Here is a 16,629-nt window from a genome sequence, read left to right on the forward strand (position 1 = left end):
GCTTGCTACAACCTCCGCCTCCTGGGTTCAAGCAATTCTCCTGCCTCAGCCTCCCGGAGTAGCTGGGACTACAGGCGCATGCCACAACGCCCAGCTAATTTTTTTTGTATTTTTAGTAGAGACGAGGTTTCACCATGTTGACTGGCCTGGTCTCGAAATCTTGACCTCAAGTGATCCACCCGCCTCAGCCTCCCAAAGTGCTGGAATTACAGGCGTGAGCCACCAGGCCTGGCCAATTTTTGTATTTCATGTAGAGATGGGGTTTTGCCATGTTGCCCAGGCTGGTTTTGAACTCCCAGGCTCAAGTGATCCACCCACCTTGGCCTACCACCCAAAGTGCTGGGATTATGGGATGTGAACCATCATGTCTGGCCTCGTCTCTTGTTTTTTAGAAAAAGAAGGAGGATCAAGAGTGCCCTTCTTGCATCTGCTGTTTTTCAAGTGGCTTTAACTCAAATACTCAATATGCCAGAGCAGCATATGTTGTGGTGGCATATTCTGAACTCCTTCCCCATCCACCAAATGGAGTCACTGCTATCTTTTTGGGGTCCAGCCCATACAACTGTTATTTCTAAACTCAGAACAACTGAATCAGTAGGTATTATCTCCATATTATAGGCAAAGAGATGGGCTGAGAGAGGTTCAGTAACTTGCCCAGGGTCCCACAGCTAGGAATTACTAGAACGTGGACTGGACCCAGGCACTGGCTCAACATACCATTCCACAACTGAAAGTGGACTTTGAAGAGATCAGGACTTTTTTTTTTTAATTTTTATATATATAAAATAGAGATGGAGTCTCACTATGTTGCCCAGGCTGGTCTCCAACTCCCAGGCTCAAGTGATCCTCCTGCCTCAGTCTCCCAAAGTACTAGGATTATAGGCGTGAGCCACCATGCCTGGGTGAGATCAAGACTTTATGCTTTAAAATGCATGGTTTGTTACTTTAGGATAGTGGTTCTGAAACCACCTGGGAGCATGTATCAAAATTATTTGGGAGGCTGTACCCCTAGAGATTCTGATTTAGTAGGTCTGGGGTGGCTAAGAATGTGGGTATCAAAAGAGTTCCTGGGTGATGCTGATGCAGCTGGTCTTGGAACCACACTTTGAGAATGATTGCTTAGGCTGCTGAGGCTTGTGGGTTCTGATGGGAACAGGACTCCAAGTTTGGCAGATGATCCCTCGTGGTTTTAGTTTTCTTTTATATCTGAGGCTACTGGTTGGGGTTTTCCAACCTTGTTTTGCCACTCCCTGGTGAGAACAGCAGCCATCAGCTAAACAGACATGTCACCCTATTGAAATCACAAGAGTCTTCAGAGGCACCATCAATTGCTATCAGAGGAGTAAGAAGCAATTCATTAGCCTGGGGATTGGTGACCAGCCTTCAGGGGTCACCTCACCATCTTTTCTTCATTGTGGACGCATGCAATAAGGGCCTCACCCATGGGAAAGAAGGCAGGATTTATCCCCAGAGATTCAGAGAATGTGGAATTTTAGAGCAGAGAAGGCACATTTAAAGGATTCTTCTGTACCTCCCCTTTCTCCCATGTTAGAGTTGGGGAAAAGGAAACCCTTTTGAAACCGCATAACCACTATTACACAAGTTTTCCTTCTTCCCATCTTAGATTCCACATTGTGCATGAACAGGCCAGAATTCTGTGTGTCCAGATCCTGCTCTGGTGCATACTTGTACAATTGCTAACATGCTGCTCATTTGCATACCAGGTGTTCCAGGTAGAAAATCTGGAACCTCTACAAAGAGGACTGTGTTTTCAGTCCCGGGAGCCCTTCTTCTCATAGGGGAGAAATAGAGGCAACCAACCAGACTAGAAAATTCCTCTCAAAAATCCTTTTAGGCCAGGTGCAGTGGCTCACACCTATAATCCCAGCACTTTGGGAAGCCGAGGCAGGCAGATCACCTGAGGTCAGGAGTTTGAGACAAGCCTGGTCAACATGGCAAAACCCCATTTCTGCTAAAAATACAAAAAAAAATTGGCCTGGCGTGGTGGTGCGCCTGTAGTCCCGGCTACTCAAGAGGCTGAGGCAGGAAAATCACTTGAACCTGAGAGGCAGAGGTTGCCATGAGCCAAGATTGTGCCATTGCACTCCACCCGGGGTGACAACAGCGAAACTCCATCTCAAAAAAAAAAAAAAATCCTTTTAGATCATTATTACCGTTGCCCATCTGAAGCTCTCTCTTGAGCAATGCTGTGAGGAGGGGCAAGGGACACAATTCCCATGTTATAGATGAGAAACCTCGGGCTCAGAGAGGCCAAACTCAGAGATGCCACCCAGCTGGGAAGTAGCAAAGCAAAGCTCTAACCTCGTTCTCTGATTCAAAATCTTGTGCTTTAGCTGCTCCCTGATGTTGAGTGTGGTCCCTGAGGAACAGAGTGTGTGTGTTTGCTGGAAGGGAGGATGGGCCAAGGGAGAAGAATGAAACATTACTGATTACCTATCTAGTGCCCAGAATTGTACTAGATGTGCTATGTTTACTAAATTTGATTATTCCACAATAGCCTCCTCAGTCTGTAGAGTTTCATATTATTGTCCCATTTCACAGATGAAGAAACAGTTTCAGAGAAGGTGACTTGCCCAAGGTCACACAGCTGGTAATAGGTAGATTTAAATCTGGGCCCTGACTCTTCTTTTTTTTTTGAAACAGAGTCTTGCTCTGTCGCCCAGGGGCATGATCTCAGCTCACTGCAACCTCTGCCTCCCAGGTTCAAGTGATTCTTCTGCCTCAGCCTCCTGAGTAGCTGGGACTAAAGGTGTGAGCCACCACACCCGGCTAATTTTTGTATTTTTAATACAGACGGGATTTCACCATGTTGGCTAGGCTGGTCTCAAACTCCTGACCTCAAGTGTTCTGCCTGCCTCAGCCTCCCAAAGTGCTGGGATTACAGGCGTGAGCCACCGTGCCCTGCCAGACTCTTCTCTTGATCACACAGTCTAGGACAGGGAAACGTGATTACCACTGTTTAAAGGGGGCTGACTCCTTGTCAACTGTAGTCGTATAAATAACATAACAGGAAAAGGCAGCAGGGGTGCCAGATACTCATTAAATGTTAGGTTATTTTTTTTCATTTCTGACTCACACAATGAAGTTTATTTTAAAATTTGGAAATAAAACAGGAATAAATGCTACCAAGTGCTGCTTTGGGATGAGAGGTCATCTTGACCTGCTGCCCAAGTGCTCGTTTGCGATGAAGATGCAGTTTGTGATCGAGATGACCTTGCATCACAAACAAGCACTTGGTAGCATTTATTGCAGAACAACTCCATCTGCAAGTTGTTCTTCTAAGACTTAGAATCGAGGTAGATCTTTTTGTTTGTTTGTTTTTTGTTTTGTTTTGTGTTTTTGAGACTGAGTCTCGCTCTGTCGCCCAGGCTGGAGTGCAGTGGCGCGATCTCAGCTCACTGCAAGCTCTGCCTCCCGGATTCACGCCATTCTCTTGCCTCAGCCTCCCGAGTAGCTGGGACTACAGGCGCCTGCCACCACGCCCGGCTATTTTTTTGTATTTTTAGTAGGGACGGGGTTTCACTGTGTTAGCCAGGATGGCCTCGGTCTCCTGACCTCATGATCCGCCCATCTCAGCCTGAATCTAGGTAGATCTTAATGACAGATGGAAGATCCCTCAGCCCAAGGTCTGGTGGGACCATCTCTTAAAGTAAATGAAGCCTGCAGCCTGCCTTCTAGCAGCCCTGTGGGCCCTGTGAGTCATTCCCCAGTCTTCCACTCAAATCCTTTACTATCCCACCTCTATTTTTTATCAGCTCAGGGCCTCTTGGCTCATGGGAGTCTTCTCTATCTTAGGAGCAATTCAAATCTTACTCTTATCTTTACCTATAAAGCATTGTGATCTTGGCGTCTTCCCTGACATGACTGTGATTTGTAGTGTGTGAGCAGTTACCAGGTCTGCCTCAGTCTCTCTCTCTTTCTCTTTCTCTCTCTGTCTCTCATACACACACACACCCCTAGTTTAACATGACCTAGATCCTAGCACTGAACAGCTTGTCTCTGTTTCTCTAGCATTTTGCACATAGCAGGTTCTTAATGAATATTTGGTAGATAAATAAATACACACCCTGGGACTTTTTTTTTTTTTTTTTTTTTTTGTCATGGGGAGGGTTATTTTTCCCTCTCAAACACTAAGAAACAGGAGAGCTGGGATTACATGTTCATCTGCATCCCCAGACAGAGAGGAATCTCCCAGGGTCTAGCACATGGTCTTAGCAAATGTAAAACTAACACCCTTTAAAAGAGTACATTTTCCTGGACCTGTTCATAACATTTAATCAACTAGATCCCCAAATATTCTGACTTGAAAAATATTTTCTTACCGGAGGATTTAGTGACTAGTCCTTTAGTACAGAGCCAACAGAATGAAACCCCTTTCTCCCTTCCGGGAGCCTGACCTGCCCTAGAGCCTTCCCCAGAAGCTACTGTGGATGTGAGAAGTTATTGAATGGCTCAAATGGGACCCCAACTGGATGGTGACTGTCCTGTTGTTGAGGGAGGAGTGGGTCAATTTCCCCCACAAATCTGCTTCTTCTGGATCCTGTCCCACCCACTCTTTTGGGTACCTTTGACATCTTTGGAGGCACCCTTGATTTTTCTCCTTTCCTCAGACCCCATACACTCAGTTCATTAGCACAGCCAGTTGTATCTAGAAGCCAGCCACTTTTTAGCACTCCATTGCTATCACTGTGGTCCAAGCCCCCCTCACCTCTCTCCTGTTATGGCCATATCTATCATGAAATGACCTAAACCAATTCATCCACAACTAGGTTCATTTTACTGCAGATCTCAGTAATCTCCAGTAATGAGTGATAGGTAAGGGTGTTATGTTTCCTTCCACAAACAAAACAAAAATGAGGGGATCTGAGGCAAGCAAGTCTCAGACTGAAGTCCACACCTTGTACCATCACTTATCAGCAAGCAGGTCCCCAACAGGCATATAACCTTCTCTGTGAGCTCAATGAAGGCCTAGCTCCTGACCTTTTGCATATTTCAATAAGCTTCCCTCTTGAAAGATTTAGTTCAGGCTGGGTGCAGTGGCTCATGCCTATAATCCCAGTACCTTGGGAGGCTGAGGCAGGAGGATCACTTGAGCTCAGGAGTTTGAGACCAGCCTGGGCAACATAGTGAGACGCCCATCTCTAAAAAAAAAAAAATACAAAAAATAGCTGGGCATAGTGGCACACACCTGTAGTCCCAGCTACTTGGGAGACTGAGGGGTGGATGCTGTAGTGAGTTGAGATTGCACTACTGCACTCCAGCCTGGGCAACAGAGTGAGACTCTGTCTCAAAGAAAAGGGGGAAGGGATTTCATTCAAGGAAGATGCAAACAATATTTAAGGGGCAAGATTTGAACAACCTTCAATTTGGGATCAGACAACTGCATCCTTACCCAGAAACTTGAATCTGAGACCAGACGGACTCCTAAGACCTACACCCCATCAAAACTCCCTAGGTTTTTATGTCCTGTGTGTGTAAGAGCAGAGGTACTTGAACAACCCTGCATGTATCTAAAATACCACTCATTTGATCAATGGACAATTATTTCAGCCATCCATTTTGCTAATGAACAGACCTTCTGCTGCTGGAATGGCATCAAGACAGTTGAAGCCCTTATGGAAGGGTGTCTGGAGTGTGGGCTTCTGGGTAAAGTCCCAGCTGCTTCGAGAATGGCCTCTCTCAGGGTGTGATCGTGGGTCTCCTGGGGTCTCTGGGATCTTTGCAGAAAGTCTGCAAGGGCAACAATATCTCATAATAATACTGAGACATTATTTGTCTTTTTCATTCTCATTTTCTCACAAGTGTAGAGTGAAGATTTCCAGAAGTTATGTGGGTGTGTGATATTGCAACAGGTTGAATGAAGAAGCAAATGCGGGAATTCAGCAGTTTTCTATTTGTTTTTTGTTTTTCTTTTTTTGAGACAGAGTCTCGCTCTGTGGCCCTGGCTGGAGTACAGTGGCGCCATCTCTGCTCACTGCAAGCTCCACCTCCCGGGTTCACGCTGTTTTCCTGCCTCAGCCTCCCGAGTAGCTGGGACTACAGGCACCCACCACCAAGCATGACTAATTTTTTTGTATTTTTAGTAAAGACAGGGTTTCACCATGTTAGCCAGGATGGTCTCGATTGCCTGACCTCGTGATCTGCCCGCCTCAGCCTCCCAAGTGCTGGGATTACAGGTGTGAGCCACTGCGCCCAGCCTGAGCAGTTTTCTATTAAGCCAAGCTCTAAAGACATTTGCAAGCATGTAAAACAATGCCACTCTTCTCACTAGTTTTGTTTTCAAATATATGATTATTTTTCATAAAAATGTGTTAACTAAGCCAACATATAATGGTTTTGTTTTTGCAGCGGGTAGGAAGAACCCATTGGGCGATTATACTTGCCAAGCTTTCAGTATCAGAGAGGAAGGTGGGGGTGTCTGTGGGGTGAAAATAGCACCCCAAATGTCTAAGATCCTCATACTTGGTTTTTTTTTTGTTTTTTTTTTTTTTTGAGATGGAGTCTCACTCTGCCGCCCAGGCTGGAGTGCAGTGATGTGATCTCAGCTCACTGCAACCTTGGCCTCCCAGGTTCAAGCGATTCTTGTGCCTCAGCCTCCTGAGTAGCTGGGACTACAGGCGCCCACCACCACACCCAGCTAATTTTGTGTGCGTGTGTGTGTTTTTTTGTTTTGTTTTTATGGAGATGGAGTTTCACCATGTTGGCCAAGCTGGTCTTGAACTCCTTACCTCAGGTGATTCGCCCACCTCGGCCTCCCAAAGTGCTGGGATTACAGGCGTGAGCCACCGCGCCTGGCCAGATTCTTATACTTTTTAATAACAGGCTGCTTTCATCATCACTGGGATGAAAGTGATGGATGATGCTCATCATTTCAGAGCACTGAGAAGAGTTCTTCATCACACTTAAGGTAGTTCTGCAAGACCTCTGGGAGAATCCCAGTGAACTGGGGTTCCTGTGTCTGTAGAGGCCTGACATCATGGTTTACACAAAAGGAACAAAAACTACCTGGGAATCCCTTAACCTTTCCCAAGCTCCATCAACTCAGGTCACATTGATGTCTCTGAAGCATCTTGTCATAATATGAACTGTCTTCTAGAGCTATCTTTCTGGCTCTCCCAGACTACTATGGGTTCCTCAGAGGCAGGCCCTGAATGATTAGATGTTCATTTCTGTGTTTGGAGGATTGTTGGGAAGTTTGTGTAGGGAGGGTTCTGATTTAATCAATTTCCCTGCATCTTCTGATCTTCTGATTAGCCCAGGAGAATGGGCGCTTCAGCAGGTCTGTGTTAGGCCATTCTTGCGTTGCTATAAAGAAATACCTGAGACGGTAATTTATAAAGATAAGAGGTTTAATTGGTTCACGGTTCTGCAGGCTGTGCAGGAAACATGGCTTCTGGTGAGGCCTCAGGAAGCTTTTATTCACGGCAGAACGTGAAACAGGAGCTTGCATAACACAGGTGGAAAGCAGGAGCAAGGGGGAGGTGCCATACACTTTTAAATGACCAGATCTCACTATAACTCACTATCACAAAGACAGCACCAAGCCGTGGGGGATCTGGCCCCAAACACCTTCCACCGGGCCCCACCTCCAGCATTGGGGATTACACTTCAACATGAGATTTGGGCAGGGACAAATATCCAAAGTATATCAAAGTCTTTTGTCATTCTGTTAGCTTCAGCTTACTCAAACATCTTTAAAGATGTTATAAGGTGTCACATTAATCAGAGAGTCTTCTGAATTCTCCGTGGGAGTGTTAACAACTCCATTTTGCAGGTGAGAGAATGGAAGGTCAAATTCACACATCTGGAGAACGTCAATGTGAGAACTGGGACCCAGGTTTGCCTGGAGGATCTTCCACTATTGCCCTGGCACCTACACTGAGAATAAATGTTGTCCCTTTATAAGGGGCAGCTAATTCCTCTGTCCACCCCAGAGACTATGAGAATAGGCTTTCACGTATTTACTCCATTAACCTTGCAGCCCAAGGCTCAGCTACTCCAGGAAGAGAGATGGACTGGGAGTCATTATCTGCTTTGAAGGAAGTTTTATCACTGTTTTTATAGCATCCTCTGAACTTGACCCATGGACTTAGGCAGATAGAGCAAAGCCAGTCCCTGCAGTATAAACAGATGGGAGATAAGTCAGGTCAATTTGATTCGATCAACACCCCTGATGGCATTTATTTCCTTATTTCTAGGCTGGCTCCAGAGATGCTATCTCCAAATGGGCCTCTGGAGGACAAATCTTTTGGTGAACATTCATTAAGCAAAATAATGCACTTATGAGTAAAGCACATGGTGACTTGGATGGCGCCCCATTACCTCCCCAGGACAGAGTCCAAGCTGCTTGCCATGATAGGTGCATGTGGTCTGGACCCTGCCTTTCTCTACTTCTTCCCACCTGGCCCTTTGTTCCTGGTATCCTTTCTACCGGGCACTCCTTTTCTTTCTCTTCTTTCTGTTTGGAAAATTGGCCTCCCTTAAGTCTTGTCTGCTTGTAACAATCTCTGCTGTTATCCCCATGACACTCTGTCTCATCTCCCCTAGTTCCTGAGGTACCCCAGGCTTACAGGATCCACAGACCCTGGAATCCATATTACAGCATTTGTTTCAGTGGATTGGGATCAACTGCTTGAATATTTACCCTCTAGATCAGTGTTGTTACGGGAGGGATACTGCTCCCTAAGGAATGTTTTGAGCTATATGGGTGTTTTATGGATGCAATGACAAGAGGGTACTATTTCCACTTAGTGCCTGGGTTTTGGGGATGCTGATGTTCTGTAATGCTGGGACAATCCTGCCGAGTGAAGAATGTCTCATGTCCTGCAGGACCTTGAGGAGATCAATCAGATACTCCTGTAGGAAACGAACCTGTTTATAATGACCTGAGTTTGGAACGCAACTCTGTTTTATAAACAAACTCTTTTTTGTGTGATCTTAACATATGTTCAATTGTCCAGGAATACAAATCAAGGGAAGAATAAAATTTACTTTGTTCAAAACTTTAACAAGACTTATCACCATTTTGGAGGTAACATCGGAGATAGCAACATGATTTGTGATTGAGAAAGAAGAAATTAACCCAGATGCCTGTAGCAACTAAGAATTTTGCTTCACCTGGCCTGGCGCAGTGGCTCATACCTGTAACCCCAACACTTTGGGAGGCTGAGGCAGGAGAACTGCTTGAGCCCAGGAGTTCCAGACTAGCCTGAGCAACATAGCAAGACCCTATCTCTACAAAAAATTAGAAAGTTAGCTGGGAATGGTGGCTCATGACTGCATTCCCAGCTACTCGGGAGGCTGAAGTAGGAGGATTGCTTGACTCTGTCTCAAAAAAAAAAAGATTTTTGCTTGACGCCATACAGCACACCTGTATTCATCTGCATTTGTGAATGTCACCATCACTGTGATTCATGGTCTATTAATATCTACTTTTTTAGCTCTTATTTTTAAATGTCAAAGATAAAAACTGTGGCCTGAATATTATCATACCTCTCTCAAATCCAAACTTGTTAAAAGTAGATGCAAGCATGTGACTGCTTCATAATGTCTTTTAGAGTATTAGGCCTGAGCATTTATGTATTGAAACACATTATTTTATTACAGTATTCCTTTTTATTTCTCTTTCATATTACAGTAGCAGCATTATATTGATTTTGTTTTTTCATTATGTGTATAAGTGGTTTAGATTATCCATGAATTTCATTTCAGGATGGCAAAGAGGATATTCAAAATATTTGTTATAAAAAGGGATCATCTGGCAGCATTGAGAACCACTCTAAGGTTCAGGAGGCAGGGACTTCACCTCCCCTGGGTCACTCCATTCTTCTTTGTGCCTAGCATAGGGTCTGGAATATCATAGATGCACAGAGAATCTTTTTCGAATGAGTGATGAAGGAATTGAGGCTGATACTCTGGTTTGGTAACCACCTAGGTAGGTGATGAGGCCCTCTGCTGAGATGGGAACACAGGAGAGAGGGCAGGTTTTGGGGAGAGTAATGAGTTCAGTTTTCATTGTGAAAGTTTGGAGAGCCCTAAAATTTCTAGGTGGTGGGGCCTGAGGGCCAGTGGCTCTGTGGGCCTTGATTTCTCTCTCAAGGCCATGGAAGAGTGGAAGTGCAAAGTCATAGTAACAATTCATCTTTTTAATCAGTAATCATTGCTGAATCTCTCCATGCAGGATGAATAGACCAGTGAGAGCTGCCCATGAGGTGTCTCCCTGCTGCTGTGGCGATCTGTGTACTTGCCCAGACCCTCAGAGGCTAGGAGCTCCTCCAAGGTAGGGGATAGAAATGCTTCATCTCTAGCCCCTCTGACTTCCTGTCGCATCCTGACATAGTAGGTGGCTCAGCAATGACGGCTGGAGGGACCACACAGTAAAACCCATCTGTGGAAACACAAGTATTCAGGGTAACTTTTTTTGGCCTGAAGTCACTGCAGTGGAACATTTGGGAGCGAGTTTCCCCAGGGCCCAGCTCCTTCCCGCTAGGCTCTGCCATGTCTCCTGTTTATTAACAGGGAGGTATGACAAAGGGAAAAATCTCTTGATTGAAGACTCATCTCAGACATCTTTTCATTCCTCCAGGGAAGCATGCAATTTTGGGCTTTAATGACGTATGACAGGGCACGGGCAGTGGAGGTGGTGTGCATTTTAGGTAATACATGTGCTGCTAGAAGGTTGAGGTATAAGGACTTTTTAGGAACACAATTTTTATTGACAAGTAACATTTTAAGAACAATAAAGGAAATCAGAAAGAAAACATATGTTCGTAGCAGCATCATGCATAATAGCGAAAACAAACGGTCATCAACTGACGAATGTATGAATAAAATGTGGTCTATTCATGTGATGGAATATAACTTGACCGTCATGAGGAATGAAGGACTGATGCATGCTATGATATGGATAAGTCTTGAAAACATCATGCTAAACGAAAGAAGCCAGACATAAGAGACCAGATATTGTATGACTCTGTTTATATGAAATGCCCAGAGTAGGTGAATACATTGGGATGTAAAACAGATATTGGTGGTTGCCAGGGACTGGGAGAGGGGAGATGGAGAGTGGCTGATGGAACAAGCCATGTGAAAAAGCATTCCAGGCATTGGGAACAGTAAGTGCAAAGGCCCTGCAGTGGGAGGAAGCATGGCCTGATTAAAGAATAGCAAGGAGGTAGGTTGGCTTCAAGGGAGACAGTGGTGGGGGAGAAGCTCAGAGAGGGGCTATCAGGACTAGACCCTTTAGGGCCTTATGGGGCACTTCCAGGGCATTGCCTTTTACTTGGAGAGAGAGAGGATGTCGCTGGCAGTTTGGGGCAGAAAAGGATGTGTCTGTCTTATGTTTGAACACAATCCCTCTGGCAGGAGATGGATTTTAAGGGGCAGAAGCAGGGAAGCCAGTTTGGGGGCCACTGCATTGGTGGCTCAAGAGATGACTCTGACTTGGACCCTGGTGGCAGCAGCTGCCAAGGGGAAAAATGTCCAAAACTAAACCTATTTTGAAAACAGCTGATCTTCAAGCTTTTGGCCTCAGCAACTAGGAGGCTGGAGTTGAATTTTATTGGGTGGGGGAATTCTGTGGGAGGGAGCAGGTTTCCTTCTACTCTTTGTTCACATATAAAAAGAAGTTATAAGAGAACATAGATAAGAGTTTAAATTTTGATTTTTTTCTGAACATTCAACCATAAACATTTACTAAGATGCTAAAGTCTTCATAATAATCACTTAAAAAAATTTTTTTTTGGCTAGGTGTGGTGGCTCATGCCTGTAATCCCAGCACTTTGGGAGGCCGAGGCGGGTGGATCACGAGGTCAGAAGATCGAGACCATCCTGGCGAACATGGTGAAACCCCGTCTCTATTAAAAATACAAAAAAATTAGCCAGGCATGGTGGTGGGTGCCTGTAGTCCCAGCTACTCAGGAGCCTGAGGCAGGAGAATGGCGTGAACCCAGGAGGCGGAGCTTGCAGTGAGCCAAGATAGTGCCACTGCACTCCAGCCGGGATGACAGAGGCTGGAGTGCAGTGGTGCAATCATGGCTCAGTGTAGCCTCTTAACTCCTGGGCTCAAGAGAGCCTTCACCTCAGCCTCTCAAGTGGCTGGGACTACAGGTACATGCCACCATGCCTGGCTAAATTTTTGTATTTTTGTAGAGATAATGTCTTGCTATATTGCCCAGGCTGGTCTTGAACTCCTGGCCTCAAGTGATCACCTCCGCCTCCCAAAGTGCTGGGATTGCAGATGTAAGCCACCATGCCAGGCCACTGATCACTTTTGAAGGCTGCATGATGGTCCATTTCATTCATTTCCCCTAAATTACATAACCATTTCCTCTGTTAATCATTTAGACTGTTTTTGTTTTTCTTTTTAGTTTTCAAAATTAAGGATAATTGTATAATGAATATCTTTGTGTTGATGGCTTTTTTTTCCCGGATTTTTTTCCCCCAAGAGTTTAATTCTCAGGAATGGATTTACTAGGTGAAAGAGTAAGAACAGTTAATGTGTCTCTTGAGACACATTGCTAAACTGTTTTCCAAAGAGATTGTGGAAATTTATAAGGCCAGCCAAGCAGTGCACTATACATTGGATGGTATAAGGCATTGCATTTTATTAATATTTTAAAATAAAAATAAATTTTTTAAGAAATTTGCATGCATTTGACTATTGTTAAGGTCGACCATTTATTTAAAAGTTTCTTTGGCTGTGTATTGATTATTCAGGTCCTTTTCCCTTTTTTTTTCCCCGAGATGGAGTCTCACTCAGTCACCCAGGCTGGAGTGCAGTGGTGCAATCTCGCCTCACTGCAACCTCCACCTCCCAGGTTCAAGTGATTCTCCCGCCTCAGCCTCCCCAGTAGGTGGGACTACAGGCGTGCACTACCATGCCTGGCTATTTTAAGTAGAGAGGGGGTTTCACTATGTTGACCAGGCTGGTCTTGAACTCCTGACCTTATGATCTGCCCGCTTCAGCCTCCCAAAGTGCTGGGATTACAGGCATGAGCCACCGCACCAGGCCTATGTTTTTTGTTTTGTTTTGTTTGAGACGGAGTCTTGCTCTGTCGCCCAGGCTGGAGTGCAGTGGCGTGATCTCAGCTCACTGCAACCTCCACCTCCCGGGTGCAAGCAGTTCTCTGCCTCAGCCTCCTCAGTAGCTGGGAATACAGGTGCCCGCCACCACGCCCGGCTAATTTTTTGCATTTTAGTAGTAATTTTTTGTATTTCACCATCTTGGCCAGGCTGGTCTTGAACTCCTGACCTTGTGATCCACCCACCTCTGCCTCCCAAAGTGCTGGGATTACAGGCGTGAGCCACCGCGCCCGGCCCCCCTTTCCCATTTATTTACTAAAGTCCTCATACCTTCTTCACCAATTTGTTGGGTCTTTTCCTAACTTAGAGAAAGGGATGAACCCTTTGCCAATCATATCTTTAATGAAAATAATATTTTAAATCAAGTAGGAAAACTGTTGAAATGAATTTGTTTCCTTTGTACCAAAAAAGAAACACTTGGTATGTGAATACTTATATTCTGTTTTGCTGATTTGTTCACTTAAAAATTGCTATCTTGATTTTATTATTTATTTATTTATTTATTTATTTATTTATTTATTTGCGGCAGAGTCTCGCTTTGTCACCCAGGTGGGAATGCAGTGGCGCGATCTTGAATAACTGCAACCTCTGCCTCCCAGGTTTAAGTGATTCTCCTGCCTCAGTCTGCTGAGTAGCTAGGACTACAGGCGCACACCACCACGCCTGGCTAATTTAGAGATAGAGTTTCACCATACTGGCCAGGCTGGTCTCGAACTCCTGACCTCAGGCGATCCACCCGCCTCGGCCTCCCAAAGTTCTGGGATTACAGGAGTGAGCCACCGCGCCTGGCCTCTTGATTTTAAAATCCTTTTTTTCCCTTAGAGTGAAGCACACCTGGATTGGATAGTGCTTGTTTTTACAGATAAGGGTGCACTTTCTAGATTCTTCTCCTGAGTGGCAAAGTTTTCCCACCATCTTATCCAAACATACCTTGCTGATGGTATCTCTGGGCACTACACAGTGCAAGGGACAGGGAAAAAGGGCTTTTCCAGAGGAGAGTGATCTGCATCTTGGAGGAATTCTAGAACATGTTCGAGGAATGGTGACTGGGGCTTCTGGAGCCAAGGGCTGACTCAGGGAACAGATCTCAGCTCAAGGTGAGGTCATTTTTTTCTCCTGCATGTCCCTCTAGCTGCTGACATTTTACCTCTTCAAGGACTGACTCAAATGCCATCTCCATTGTGGCATCTTCCTTGATCACCACCCAACCTGCCTCTGAGACTTCTGAGTTTCTCCCTCGCTAGATCTGGAGGGCAGCGGTGGGTCTTGTTCATTTTTTGTTCTCACAGTGCACTTCATAGAGACTGGCTTGGGAAGCCTTCGTAGGATTGGACTGGCCCTCAGAGGAAGTTTAGCAGGTAGGAGAACTGCCTTAATACTTAGGAAGCTTCCTAGTGTGAATGCCAGCATCATCACTTACTAGCTGTACTTCAGTTTTCTCATAGGGTTGTTGTGAAGATTAAATGAAGATTGGACAAAGTCAATCAATGTTTATTTCACAATCACTGAGCAGCAAGTATTCCTTGTGTACCAGTGTCTGTTCCAGAAACGAAGTCATAAGAGATCATCAAGATTATCTCTGGACTTAAGGCATATCTTCTCTCTCTCTCTTTTTTTTTGAAAGAGTCTCGCTCTGTCACCCAGACTGGAGTGCAGTGCCATGATCTCGGCTCACTGCAACCTCTGCCACCTGGGTTCAAGCGATTCTGATGCCTCAGTCTCCTGAGTCGCTGGGATTACAGGCATGTGCCACCACGCCCAGCTAATTTTTGTATTTTCAGTAGAGACAGGGTTTCGCCATGTTGGTCAGGCTGGTCTCCGACTCCTGACTTCAAGTGATCCACCTGCATCGGCCACCCAAAGTGCTGGGATTACAGGCGTGAGCCACCACGCCTGGCCCAAAGCATATCTTCTCAATGGCACACAGCAGAAGAGAATGTGATGTTTCCCAGGAGAGGTGGGAGCCAAGTGCTAGAGGACTCTGAGTAGGGAGAGGGGGACACATTTGTGGGTCTTGGGAGCTTTTACAACTTTTACTACTTCCGAACATGTAAGCTGAGTCTTGACAAGGAGCTGGAATTTCAGCCAGTAGAAGTGGGGCAACAGGGCATTGAAGCTGAGGGAATGGCATGACCATAGGCACAGAGAGGTAAAATATGGGAAGTATTTGGGGGCTGGCCAGCAGTCCTAGTTGGCTGGCGCTCCAGGTCTTTGGGGCTGGAAGGGGTGGTGGGAAATCAGGCTGAAAAAAGACAGTGGTGTGAGAGGAGAGTGCAAGGGAGAGCCAGGGGGTTTCAGAGCCAGGGCGAGCCCTGGTCAGAGCTGTGCCTGAAGGGGAAGACCGGGAGGGCAGGTTGGCGGGTGAAGAGGCTGTTATAAGAGCCTGTGCCCGAGGTGCTCAGACCTGAAGGAGGGCAGGGGTGACACATTGGGGTTGGAGGAACTGTGGGAGAACACTTCAGGATGGAACTGTCAGGGCCTGATGAGGGGGAGAGGCCCAATGGAAAGGGGCTGATAAAAGCCCTCCTTCCTGACAAGGCCACAGACTTAGCTGCAGTTTATTATTTAGGTCATAAAAGCGCTTGGGATCACTCCTCTACTGCACTCATCACCTCTCTGGGTGGGTGGGCAGCTCCTCTCTGGATAGAACCCTTCCCAGGGTAGGGTAGCAGAGACCTGGTTTAAACACCTGACCTCCCTTGGCACCCAGCTAGAGGCCTGGCCATCAGCAGGAGAGGAGCTCAGGAGTTTGTGATGGACAGGGAGAGGACGAGGGGAAAGGTAAGTATGGATGTTATTTCTTCAGAGAAGCATTCCCTGATCTCCAGGTTAGGTTTGAATCAGGTTGCCTGATTTTGCCTTGCCATAGCTCCTTGCTCTTTTGCTTCTTGGCACAACAGTTTTAATGACATATGTGTGTGACACTTGATTGATGCCTGTCTTTCCTACTGGACACTAAGCCCCAGCACTTAAAACAGTGCCTGGCATCTAGCTGACCCTCAGAAATATTTGTAGAGCTAAAAAGACAGATTAGTAGTTGCCTGGGATTGAGGACAGGAGCGGGATTGACTATAAATGGACACAAGGAACATTTTTATATGCTCAAAAACTGGATTGTGGTGATGGTTGTGCAACTGTTTACATTTACTAAAAATCATCGAACTGTACACTTTGAGTAAACGTTATGATATATAAATTGTACTTCAATAAAGCTGGTAAAAAATAAAATTCGGTCAGGCACAGTGGCTCATTTTGTGAGCCTGGGGCGAGCAGATCGCTGGGCTTAGTAATTATTTGATCCCAGGAGGTCAAGGCTTTGTAGTGAACCTCTTCGCGCTACTGCACTCCAGCTTGGGTGAGAGAGCGAGACTCAGTCTCAAAAAAATAAAAATCAAAATTTGTGGAATGAGAAAAGTATGTGTCTTCCTCCACGGGATTGTAAACTCTATGAGAAGCGCTATATCCCCAAGATCCTAGAAGATTAATCAGCACCTAGTAGGTGTGGAACAAACGTCTTACCTAAAC

This window comes from Theropithecus gelada, chromosome 7a, assembly GCF_003255815.1.
Source record: "Theropithecus gelada isolate Dixy chromosome 7a, Tgel_1.0, whole genome shotgun sequence".
NCBI lineage: Eukaryota > Metazoa > Chordata > Mammalia > Primates > Cercopithecidae > Theropithecus > Theropithecus gelada.